We start from the raw sequence: 13,707 nt of genomic DNA on the forward strand, positions 1-13,707 counted from the left end.
CGTTCATGATATTTTTGATGTCATTTTTGTTATTTAAACTAGTTAAAAAACAGTTTAAAAAAGTTCTGTCTTGGACGTCCGTGTGTCTGTATGTGCGGATCCTTTTTCTTGTTAACACGATAGCGACCGAAATACTTTACTAATCGAGTCTTTTTTTTTCTCTTACGCTTGAGTATGCTCAGGAATAGAACCCTTTCATTTTTCAGGGTCTGATTCGATGTGGTTTAATTGTTATTAAATAAACAAAAATAATAATTAATAAATATTTATTAAAAAAAAATTATGAGGCGTGCACTTTTGGATTTTCCAAATTATTTGGAGTTTTTAAACGAAACACAACATTCTAAGAATAACGTTTGGGATGTAATCTTGAAACAATATGACCTTCTACGCTACTTTTAAGGTTCCTTATGAATTCAGTATTTGGCATGCTTACCTATATATGTGGTTTTTTTTTAATTTGTCGATTGGCAGTTATTGCATTACCTATATAAAATATTGTTTTTATTATTTAATTATAACACAATTTTTTTATATTACCTTTATTTATTTTAGGTTGCAAAATAAGGTTGCGTAATTTAAAAGCGATAGCATAGTTTGATTTCAATATAGAAATCAAACTATGAAGAAGAAAACAATGTGCGTAGTATTATTATTAAAATGACACACAGATAATATTCATCTAATAAATAAAATAAATAAACTCATACATTTCAAAATATTATGTAGTTTCAACGATGAAAAACGTGTGAGAATCAAACGTTTACAAATTATATAGTCAATTCTAATTGGTTCACAAATTCATTAGTTGTTTAAAATAAGCTTATACTATTGATTGATTCAAGGCAAGGCACAAGGCTTCTTTGAGGTGACTAACGAAATATGTGTACAAATTTTTATGAAATTTGTTTGTAGACGCTTTTTTGTTTCAATAAAAATTTGTCTTTTCCTTTTGTATAATATTCAGAGAAAAATTGTGAAAAGCAATGTCGCATTATTAGTTTAAAAATACAGATAGATACAATAGAAATTACATAAAATACATCGTAATTTATTCAAAGTTAACGACAAAAGGGAGTTTAGCCTTAATTATAAGGTGTGTTTATCAACAAGAATGTAGAGACGATAAAATTAAATATCTTTTTATTTCAATTTTATAATTATGTACCTAATACGTTAAATATGATTATTAATTTAATATTATCAAAAGCACTAGGGGAGCATTATTTTTTAAACTAATAACAACGCTCTCTATGAGATAGAGCTATAACTGCAATTCATGTGCTCGTGTTCATTTTAAAGGTTCCCGATAGATGTCGTACGCTAAAAATGTATGTAAACGTACCGGCTTTATGTGCTATTATATTGTATAGCTACTATTATGACGTATTATGTACCTATACCACAGAATACGTCATGATAGTGTAGCTACCTATACTTCAAAAACTAACTGCCTCCTATGAGGTAAATTTTTATATGATACTAGAGGTCCGCCCCGGCTTCGCCCGTGGTACATATTTCGCAATAAAAGGTAGCCTATGTCCTTTCTCGGGTATCAAAATATCTCCATACCAAATTTCATGCAAATTGGTTCTGTAGTTTAGGCGTGATTGAGTAACAGACAGACAGACAGAGTTACTTTCGCATTTATAATATTAGTATGGATAGAAACTGCTCTCAAAACTCAAACATTATTTTTATAATTTTTTTTTGTTATTGTTTACCGGAGACATCTAATGTTGCATGTAGACAATGAAGTGTGTCTTGGTAAAAAGACAAGTTCTATTTGTATTTAATAACATAATACTATTTCCTAGTTTTAGGATACATGTACTGTATTTTTACAAGTTAATTAATTCGTGTCTTCACCATGGCTGTATGGTGATCCTGGACAAAAAGTAACATAACATTATGTGTTTCCGCAACCTATATGTTTCTGATTTAAGGTTGCGTTTGCGGTAACAACTACATTTCTACTTGATTCCATCCGAATTAAGTCATCCGTTTTTTTGTAAAAATTCGTGCAAAGATGAAAAACTGTTTTTTTCATAAATTTGATACCTACTTAATAAAAATATTATTATCTCAACAGTTGTAATATTTCTTAGTTCAGTTTATTTCCTAATTTTGATACTGTTTACGAAAAGTTTTAATGAATTCAAAACAACACAGCAAAAAATATAAAAATCAAACGAAAAAGTTGTTTCAAAGAAAATATTGTTTTATGTATTGTGATACGACACGAAGATTTACTTCGCCCAATCTAACTTCGTAATAGAATAATTATGTTAACTATTTTTAGACAGAAATTAAATTATATCTGTATTTTAGGAATAAAAAAATGAGGGAAACAGGGTAATTATGGGTATTATTAATTTAGGAAAAGGCATAAAAATTTTTGCCTATTTCATATTACAAAAGAGAAATTCTACTGCATCGATTTTTTTTACAAAATATTATGATGGTACTTTCAAAAATATAGTTTTAGTTGCATTTAGTTTGCATGACATTTGTAATCATACCAATGGTTCTTTTTTAACAAGTTGAATTCGCCGAGATTATATTATTTCGTTTATTACCAACCTAACAATAATGAACAAAATAATAATGTAATTTGATTAGATTTATTTAAAGATTGAACTGCACCTGTGGACTGATGCTTATTAATTATCATTTGAGCACTTTATATACGTTTTTTTACAATTTACATCTACTTAATCAGAAATCGTGTAAATGTTAAAAATAAATATGAATGATATTCTATCAAGAATAATAATTATAGAAACCAGTAGCGCTTGATATGATTAAGACAAGACAACGTGATGCGCTTTACTGCCAAAATGAATTATATAAAAACATTAAATTGATAAAACTCGTGTACCTACACTAGATAGTAAATCTTTAAGATTTAAACATCTAGTTAGTTATACATTTACATAATTATATAGTCATTCAAAAGTCATCAGCCATCTGGTTTCCATAACACAAGCGAAAGCTTATGGGATCAAACTCAAACAAACTCAAACATTTATTTATTAAATTAGACTTCTTCGAGAAGCACTTTTGAAACGTCATATTTTTACATATTTTTAACATTTACCACCGATTCGATCAGATCGTGCGGTGTCTAGTCTAATTTAATAAATAAATGTTTGAGTTGAGTTTGAATCGTCAGAAAGTATTGTAATGTAAGTTAAGTGGAAAGGTAAAACTGTTTCTAAAGAGACTTTTTCGTCTGTAATATTAGCTAGTTTTTACTCTTTAAAGATTTATTTTAATTGCCGTTTTCGTTGATAAAAGAAATGAATAAACTAATAGCTTTTAAGTATCGCTTTATACTCAAAAGTATTCAATAAAGAGAAATTTGAGATTTTTATTGAAAGAAGTAAGTTACAAACATTTTACAAAACCCTTGAGGTAAAAACATCATTGATATTTTAAAATATTTGAATAGTTTCTGTTCAATATTGAAGAAGAATAATTTCATAAAAGAAATGTTTACAAAATATCAGAAAAAGGCGTGCTTTAGAAACAGAACATGGCACAACTTGGCGACTTTACACATCAGTTGCGCTATGTCTACTTACATACAATATAGGAATCAAATTATGAATTACTAGGTTTCCGCTCGCGGCTTCGCCCGCGCAGGTCAAAGAAAAACCCGCATGGTTCCCGTTCCCGTGGGATTTCCGGGATGCGTCATTTTCCCGGGATAAAAAGTAGCCTATGTCCTTTCTCGGGTATCAAAATATCTCCATACCAAATTTCATGAAAATTGGTTCAGTAGTTTAGGCGTGATTGAGTAACAGACAGACAGACAGAGTTACTTTCGCATTTATAATATTAGTATGGATTAATGGGTATATTAGTAGACTGTAGATGTATTAGAAAATAAAATAAAAACATTTAGTAGAGTTACCAAAGTTTATTAGATATAAATCAATATTTACATTAAAAGGTTTACATTCTTTCAATTAATATTTAATCTATACTAATATTATAAAGAGTTTGTTTGTTTCAAACGCGCTAACCATGAGGTTAGCGTGTTCATGAGAACAACTGGTCCGATTTGAAAAATTCTTTCAGTGTTAGATAAGTAGCCTATTTATCAAGGAAGGCTATAGGCTATAATATCATCACGCTAAGACCAATAGACCAACAGGAGCGGAGCAATGCGGGTGAAACTGCGCGGCACAGCTAGTTAGGTGTAAAATTGTATACACTTCCAATGTTTTATAATATAGACTAACATAAAATGCAGATCCGGCAATACGTCTTACATTTCATATTAAAAATGCAAACTTATCTAGCAAGTATTCCTGCTTCCGAAGCTTCATGTTTCAATTTAGATTACTGTTTAGTAAGTTGTCACGGTGTTTCATCCCTATGCTACCTAAGTTTCGAATAATTTTAAAGCTCCGTATACAAAAGACAACGCCCATAAGTTATTATTACGTTCAAAGGAAGGACGGATGTTTACAAAGACACGATGACAGATGTAATACGAAAAGGTGTAAAGACTTCATCTAGCACCCCGCTATGGTCGGCAAAAAAGATCGCATGTCATTGTATAGCGCCTTTACAAAATAGGCTATATATCACGTGATTTAACTGCCCTTTCCTTGAAATGTATTATCGTTACACGCCCAGATATTTTATTGCTATCAAAAGAAAACGCCTTTGAATGTTTCCAAGGATTATGATATGTATTTTTTGTTGGAGTATCTAATCTTCAGCTTCTCTTGGGATTGCTCTTTCTGAGATAGCGTATACAGAATGCGTATGGTTTTCCAAAGTACATTATCAATCATTGAGATTCCGGAAGGATTTTGAAAGTATTTTTATATTTTACCATACATATGTAATAAATTATATTTAGATACCTACAATAAGAAGAAAATAAGTTACCTATATATATTTCCTTGGCCATGAGTGGGGTATAGGGCAGATAAATTCAGATCGATTTTTATTAGCAGGCAAAATGATGATCAGCCATTCATTATGCTCTATTAGATTAAGTCATTATTTATTAGTCTTCCCTGGGGAACGAACCCGAGACCTTTCGTCTCTACTCTCATGCGTTAACAAAGGAGTAGGCGGACTTTGGTGACTTGCTTGAAAAATATTTTGATATTTGAGTCAATTATTTACAGATATGCTATGTATCTCTACATAGCATATCTGTAAATAATTGACTCGATTCGATTGATCGAAATGTAAAAACTAGTTATGTAGTTTGAATATGAACATTATTACTAACTAGCTGCTCCGCGCGGTTTCACTCACTTGGCTCCGCTCCTGTTGGTCTTAGCGTGATGATATATAGCTTATAGCCTTCCTGGATAAATGGACTATCTAAATCTATCTAAATTCGAAATAATTTTTCAAATTGGACCAGTAGTTCCCGAGATTAGCACGTTCAAAGAAACAAACTCTTCAGCTTTAAAATATTAGTATAGATTAATTTGTTTAAAAGGCAACGTATGTTTAAATTTTCTTATTAAAATATATAAAAAAAATATTGGTAGTATAAAATTTATGAAGATATAGCACAATATACAATTTACGAACCTCGCTTATTTTTATATTGCTCATCCATTTTAGTAGGTCCATAATCATCGTAAAACATTGATGAAACTGAATCTTCTTCTAAAAATATTTAAAAAATAATTTATTTTCAGTTTTTGTTTTAATTTAGAAATGTAGAGACGAGAGAGATTTTAAAACGACTTTTTAATATTCACATTTGCATGACTATTTTAATATATATTTTTCTAAGCATCTATTTAAAATTAAGGTCTAATCATGACCTCTAAACAAATTACATCCCTTTAAAAGGGACTATCACGGATAATATTAAAATATCATGCCTTTCATACTTACATTCAATCGCAATCAACGGCAAATAAAATTAATAAAAGCGTCGTTAATTTAAAACGTGTTTAATGAATGCCGAATTAGCTGAAGGTAATTCAATTACGTCGTATGCACCAAAAGCGCCGGCTGAGCACCAGCAAAAACAGATTTTGACAGCGTGGCTTTGGGGCTTAAGCGAAAATTTATAGAAAATTGCATGGTACATGCGTTGCGCTTGTAGGGTGCGCGGAAAGCCGTCGGGGGGTGTATATTTAGAAAAGCGTAGTCGTAGATCGCCAGTCTACGTTCGAGTTGCGAGCGGAGCGCATGTCCCTCGTCCCTCTCCCCGACTACACACGATCGCGTATTACACACGGAAAATTAATAACAATCGGAGCTTGTGTTCTGTGATCCGAACTGGATTTTCGGCGTTCTAGTGCTGCTGTGGATTATACGTACAAGTGACTGTTGAGCAATTTTGAAACAAATTCAATTTCGAAGCACATGAATGGACTTTAACTTAAATTGCATCTGATATTCCGAGAATAAGGTATGTTGTAGATTTTCTGACTGAGAACATATTGAAAACATTTCTCTCTACATTTTGAAACATGAAAACATTTATGCGGTTTTATTTAAATTGAAAAACAGCGAATTTTTCAAAGTCGTGAGAAAGCTTAAATCGAAAGCATAGAGTCGCGCTTAAATTACCCATTTTTCATACTTAGCAAATTTCCTTCAATACACAACAAAACAAAAGTTTTTAAAGTATTGTAGGTACGGTCGTTAATAAATTAGTTGAGACAGGATACACGATACGGAGAAAGTTGGGAAACGTATTCAAAGTGAGCTTTCAAGAGCAGTTTGATTAATGGGATATTAAGTTATAGGGACGTATCGCGAATGTGACGTATGAAATATTTATTGGCGTATCTTTTTCGTGTTGAAACATTAGATCCCGGTCAGTGAACGGGTCCGGTGAAGCGAGGCATGCGTGGAATTTCCACTTTACGAACATCGCTCTACGTTGAGTCGCCTTGAGATCCTTTACCAAAACATCTATTACTTGACTTTCATATATAAAGTACCTTTTATTTTGGAACTGAATCATTGCTTACAGTTGTTTTGGACGTTTAAAGTTAGCGAATAAGATCCTTGATATTCATTATTCAGTAGCATAGTAGCAATAGTTAATTGATACTATCGCAATTCGCAACTATAATATTTATACTAGTAATATTTCTAGGCATCTTATTATTTTCTCTATAAGTTCTCTGTATTGTATGTTATTAAGTTACAAAGTTTCAGAGAGTTTCTAAGAAACTGTTATGTTCAAAACATTGACATAAAGGTAAAGCATTGTTCGGTATTAAGTCTACATCAAAGATGAATACGAATGTAAATATGTGGAAAATATAATGAGATCTCCTTTGACGAGGAAATTTTTTGGTATAATTATTGTTTATTATTTCAAAGAATATTTGAAGGAATCGTTCAATCTCTTCGTCCTTCGAGTATCTTATTTTATGTGAGTAAATTACTGTGTCAGATTCCTTTCACGGGAGTTTTTCAAGCAAAAAGTCTTTAGATGTGTATCATATTATCTGCTGACGACGTCTTGTGAGGCCGGCTTCTGTTCAACATTTCTTGCGCTCTGGGTTAGAAATTATCGTGGAAATTTTGGCAGACTCGTGATTTTTTATTTCAGCTGATTTATTGAATGTTTCCTTTAATCCAATTATGGGTAGAGTTCGATTAAAATGAAGGCTTTCATAGATTTTTTACAAACAACTAGCTGTTTATTTGATTCAAAGTAACTCTACAAATTAAAAAAGGAGCTTTATTCTTTTGAACATTCGCTGTTAGTTTTTTAAATTGCATCTGGAATCTTAGAGTAAAAATTCCAATCATGGTTCATTAATAAATAGATAAAAATCTTTATTGTTGTATGTAACTATTTTATCAAGGAATTAAATAATGTAGAGTCCCAGTTAAAAGTTAATTGCAATATTGTATTATTATATATTATATTATAAAATAAAACCTTTCTAGTTAACGATATGTAATTGGATTCATATGCTAATTGCTTTATGCAAATAATAAAAAAAAAATTGGCCAATCACATAAAAACATCCTTACACTTGAATTATTACTAACGTAACTCAAAACCAATTTTTTGTATCACTGACCATCAAAACATTGACGTTAATTGAGGGCGAAATGCTGGACATCAGTTTAAAATGCCGACAGTATAGCAATTCCAATTCGTATACTATTACTACCAATTAGTCGGATCTTGGCGGCTTACTTTGATAGCCAGTAGAAATAAACAGAAAATTGATCTCCGACCGCCCTGGCGAAGGGACATTGGTCGAATACTTACAACCGTTTTCTTTAATCGATTTCACCTGACCATCTAACCAGTTTTAACTAATGAAAAGTATGAACGATTTAACAAATACGTGTGATTACTCAAGAATTTATTGTATGCCATTCCACGAATATATTCGTCATTTTATTAGCCTATATTTTGATCTTAGTTGAAATCAAACGTTACCTTATTATTTAACGAATCAATTAGTTGCCGACTTATGTTTGTACTCAGCATGAATTATGGATTCAGGATTGGGAGACGTAACTATACAGATATAGCTTTGATTAAAACTAGGTTTATTCGGATTAAATTATGCTAATTAAGCTGAGAAATAATTTAGTGTTTGAAACTGAAATTAAGGAAAATATTTATTTAAGACAATGTAATTTGTATGTTTAGAAATTAACATACTCTTTGAAACTAAGTAGATAGATTCTACAAAAAATAATACTCTTTGAGAATGCCGTTATCTCAATGTCGCAACTTCTAAAACCCACTTGAAAAATCGTACATGATAATGCTGTGGTACACCTGCCCATAAATCTCTATTTTTTTACTTTGAAAAATAGGCGTATAGTTTAAAGGCTCAACGAATGTTTTACACACAAGCTTTAACTATATATATTGCATGCAACTCTATATAGTTTATTTTACAACTAATAAAACTTCAAGGATATCCCATATATTAAAATCGCAGGTTTTGATAAATAATATAAGTCATTTAAACACAAAGCAGGAACCATAAAAAAGTTACACGCTTTATTGCGCAGTCATGCAAAGAAAGAATGAACTGTATTTAAGAAAATACATAAAGTGCCAGTAAAAATTTCAATAAGCCGATTAAAAAAAATTGAAAAGAGATTTTTATTTAACAACCATTGGTGTTTGACCTAACGCAGTTCCCATGTAATCCTCATTCCGCGAAAAGGCGTTAAAAGTTCGCCAACAAACTTGGAAGTTTCTTACATTCATAAACATTTTACTTTGCCAAGTCTCGGTACTGTCCGCTTAATATTTTACACTTAAATGTTGCCAATGTTTCTTTTTGTAATGCTTTATTTCTACAAACGCTTTAAAATATTAAGAAATGACACAACGTTCACAATGCTTTTTAATATTGAAAGCTCAATCGGAAGACACCGTCCGGCACTTTATTTCTATAATTTTTGTTTCCATTATTCTAATTATCTATATATTTTTATTAGAATATATCTATACTCTAAATTATCAAGTTATACACTTACAAAATCCTTAAAAAAACAATAGTAGTTGCATTATAAAATTTATTGGAAATATTACTTCACAATACTAAATTAGTCTCTACTACATTGAAGGGTGTATACTGTATAGTTAATGTCAGCAATGTATAAAGCAAATAATGAAGAAAAATTATAGAATACGGCAAATTATATTGGCAGGTAATGAATACACAGCGCTGGATACGTGTGTCCATGAATAACTTATAATATGATGACTGCTATGTAAACTCTAGAGTCAGTTGAAAGAAACCTTTTTGCGAGTAAAGCATCAAATAATATCCCAATATAAAAAGTACTTGAACTTTTATTTTTATTCGCTTCCCTTTTAGAGTTTCAAAAATGCGTAAATAATAAAAATATGATGAAGGGTTCTTTGTTGTATTTTAGTATGTTCTTGTGTTCGATTGTACGAGAAAATGTTCGTTTCGAAGAAATTGCGTTTTTAATTCGTAATAATTGTTCTTCAAATGAAATAATTATAAACAAAAAAATAAACAAATATTGATTTCTAAATATTTTGTCGTTGATAATGTCTATGTAGATTCCCTATCAGATGAAACAACTATCAGAACAAATGTTAAGTGCTGTGTAAATAATCTGATACGATATGTTCTAACCGGTTCAATATATAAATGGGTTGCAACGTTAGCTAAACGCACCGAAGGGTTTCTATCACAGCATACATTATAGCACATTATAACTCATTCGAGCTCTATAAAGCAAACGATGTAGGTTATACCGACGTCACATTTCCCACGGTGGAAATGAGCTTTTCTACCTATTTAAGTCACACACGTTTTTATAGGGTATTTAGTTGATTAGTAGAATAATTCGTTATTATTTTTTAAATAGATAGAAGATACGTTTAATTGTTATAATAAGTATTTATTTATATGCTGTATAATATGGTTTTATTTATAAATACATATATGTGCATATAAAAAGTAGAGGTCTTAAAGAAGAGCTTCGCGTTTTTTCGCTGACATGAATTATTATTTTAGAATTAGGTATTAGAAACTGCTTTTCAATGCCATAAAATGTTTTGCATTATTTAATACATTTTTGCCTACCTGCGACGAAATAAAATTATTGATTGATAAATGTAGAAACATTATTTCTGGTCGCTACATCGTCCAAACGAAAATTGTTCATTCAATATAGAACCGGTAATTGCTTTGGGATAAATCGCTGAAATTATTTTTGGACAGAAACAATTGAATAATCGACGTTTATCCCTTCATCGTATGAGGCTGGGTACAACCGATACGTCAGGGTTAAGAGTTGGCGATCAATATTCAATATCCGGAGAGAATTCGCTTCTTCCGATCTCCGTTGTACATATACTTGTTATTATCCGGATACTCGGCTTTTGGTTTGATTTGTAATGATTGAATAGTTCAATAACGCTTCAATTAAGCAATGGTTTATTTTGGTAACCGCGCAGACAAATTTATTTTAACTAAAGTGCATATCGCCACGGACGGAGTGCATATCGATACTAGTATCTATCGCTTATACATATTATGAAACGATTACATTAATAAGTAATAATTTTAAGTAATGGATACCTTCATGATTAAAATACGATGATTTTAAATAAACATTCATCAATAAGTTTCGTCGAATCAATATCAGATTTAGCAAAAACTACTGAAGCGAAAAATTCGAAACCAAAATGAGTTACGGTCTGGCAAATCCACCTGTTAGATATTTATGTAGCCACAGATTAAATAAACTCTTTTAATAAATTTTATTTATAAAATAACGGCATCTCATTGGAGATAATAGAGACGATATGAGATAGAGCGCTATTTTCTGAAAAAAAAATTAGTAAAATTAGTACAAAAATTATTATTTTGATTAAATCAAAAAAGAGGAATGATATTATTCGTAAAAACATTTAATATAATTTGATATGTATTTAATGAATTTGATATTTTAAACGATGGTTTATTAAATTTAATACTGAACATTTAAATACGTGGGTCAATGAAATATCACCCAATTAATTTTCATGGCTATTGTAATGGCCTGTTCATGTTTCCTTGTATCTGTAATAAGTTATGATGCCTTGGTATTGTGGTTAACACGTGAGTGTAAAAGCAAGGGGTTTGATTCCTTGGGCAAAAAATGTATTGTTAAGGTATGCGAGAGTGATCGCTTTCTTATTCAACTAGAATATTGATCAGTGAAACAGAAAATAACCCGTTAAAAAGCAATATATTTTTCATGTGTTTGAGTAAAATTTTTACCATACATTATACTAGTTTTTTAAGTAAAGTTTTAATTTGATAATTTAGTGGGTCGTCAAAATTTGTGGTCGTAGATCAATTAACTTTATAGTCGATAATTTTGTTACAGAAAAAAATTAATAAGCTTGATGTTATATCAATGTTAATTAGCAATAACACACGTTCTTACTACAACTCTTCTACCGTAGTTAACATTTTCATAGATATAACCTAAGGATAACATGTACTACAGCGTGAACACTGTTAGTTAAGTTGTTTCTGGTAATTATAGTTCCTAGATCGCTTCAATTGATTTTCGCTTCGCGTGCGTTTTCACGGGATTTGCAAATGTTTGTTTTATTTTGCTTTGGCTGTTTAATGGATATTACGTTCAAGCGGTTTCGTGCTTTGCAATCTGCCTTTTAATCATAGGGACAGTTTAGAGCTTAGCAGAGAAACATAGACCGGAGAAAACAGCTGTATATTGAACTGATTTTTAGTAATGTGTTTACTCTTATTTGTGTTTTAAAATAACGCGAATGTATCGTATTTTAGTGCTTTTTTCGAAGCTTTTATAAAAAAAAAACCTAAGAGAATTTAGTATTTTATAATGAACATAGCTTTATGAATAATAACTAATAACTTAGTTATAGATAGGTATTAAAAGCAATAATATTTACAACAGTCGTGGTCACGATTGTCGGATCGTAGTCAGGATATTCGTGTTGAAGCGCATGTCTTGATTCAATATAATTAATGAATAATTTAATATTACTCACTAATAAAAAGGGTTTCGGTATAATCATATTAAAATGATACCTAAAAGGACTTGAATATTTAATCCCTTTAATCCTTTTATTTGAAATTTGATATTAGTCTACAGAGTACAGACAATCAAAATTTATCTCGGTTTTAAAAATGGGTTCGATGTCCTTGCGATCCCATCTCAGCCCGTCCGACCACGCCGCAGGTGCATCGCGAACACCTGCCGACCCGCCAACTTACCATAAAATGCGACTCTAACTACCCCGACAGAAACAATGCGCTATCCCGCTCTCACCCTCACAGCCAACCGAGACAACGTCACAATCACGACCGGCAAACTCAATATACGGCCAAGGAACGCAGCCGAAGGAATATCGCTTTTTATGAACGCAAAAACTATCGGAATCTCAAGTCTGCGTCAGCGGCTGTAATCACCCGGCCCGGACTTAAAACAATATCCCTGCTTATTTCATCGGGCAGGTGCTTATAAAGAACCCATCTTTTTCTTCGAAATTCTGATTTTTCACCCGCTTGCATTGCCCCTAGCGTTTATCGTGTTTGAAGAGTTTTATTTTTCTTCTGTCTACGGTTCGTCTTGCGTCTGTAGCGGTGTTTGCTTTGAGTTTAGATTGGATTTTTCTTTTAACTCGAAGGATCCCAATGCTCTTGGCTATTGAAAGTTTTAGCGGGAAATCCTAACATTTTCGAAATTTCAAAATTTAGACATGCGAACTGTGTTCTTTGAATGAGTTTGAATGTATACAAAAAGATGTAGCGATGCAATTAAATGAGCAATTTCGACTGGTAATAAAAAAAACGGTCCAAGTCATTGTCAGAAATTAATAGACACTCAAATGGAACGCAATATCAAAACAACGAATCAATAAGCAAAGGCTATTCAAAGAATAACGGTACGCTGTTTATAATCTAGAACATTTATTATTCGTGCAATTAAGCGCTTTTGTCCCTTTCAAAAATGTGTAAAATACAGTTGAAATAATCTACATCTGTGTGGTTTAAATTTTTAACATAACGTTTTTGTTTAATTTTGAGGACGCGTATCTAATAGAGTTAATATGGCATGTTATTTAACATTTTGAAAATATTTTATTACGTATTTCAACATAAATAAGCTACATACAAAATTTGGCATGACAAGCGTTCATTTCATTCATACAGGGAGGGCGGAAGTTATGTTACGTTCTGAATATGAACCCCACAA

At 31.3% G+C, this 13,707-nt stretch overlaps 1 protein-coding gene across 2 annotated transcripts in view; it reads left to right on the forward strand.

Annotated features, from left to right (window-relative positions):
• The first annotated feature begins 6,170 nt into the window (after positions 1-6,170).
• LOC149907642 (uncharacterized) overlaps positions 6,171-13,707 on the forward strand; it is a 49,412-nt gene continuing 41,875 nt past the window's right edge. For both annotated transcript variants that reach the window (XM_090102657.1, XM_090102658.1), the window contains exon 1: positions 6,171-6,406. The gene's annotated coding sequence lies outside the window, so the exon portion shown is untranslated. The remainder of the gene's footprint in view (positions 6,407-13,707) is intronic.

The sequence above is a fragment of the Colias eurytheme genome, chromosome 6 (genome assembly GCF_061535395.1).
Source record: "Colias eurytheme isolate Ceu_HAF_F1 chromosome 6, ilColEury1 Martin Lab GWU primary, whole genome shotgun sequence".
NCBI lineage: Eukaryota > Metazoa > Arthropoda > Insecta > Lepidoptera > Pieridae > Colias > Colias eurytheme.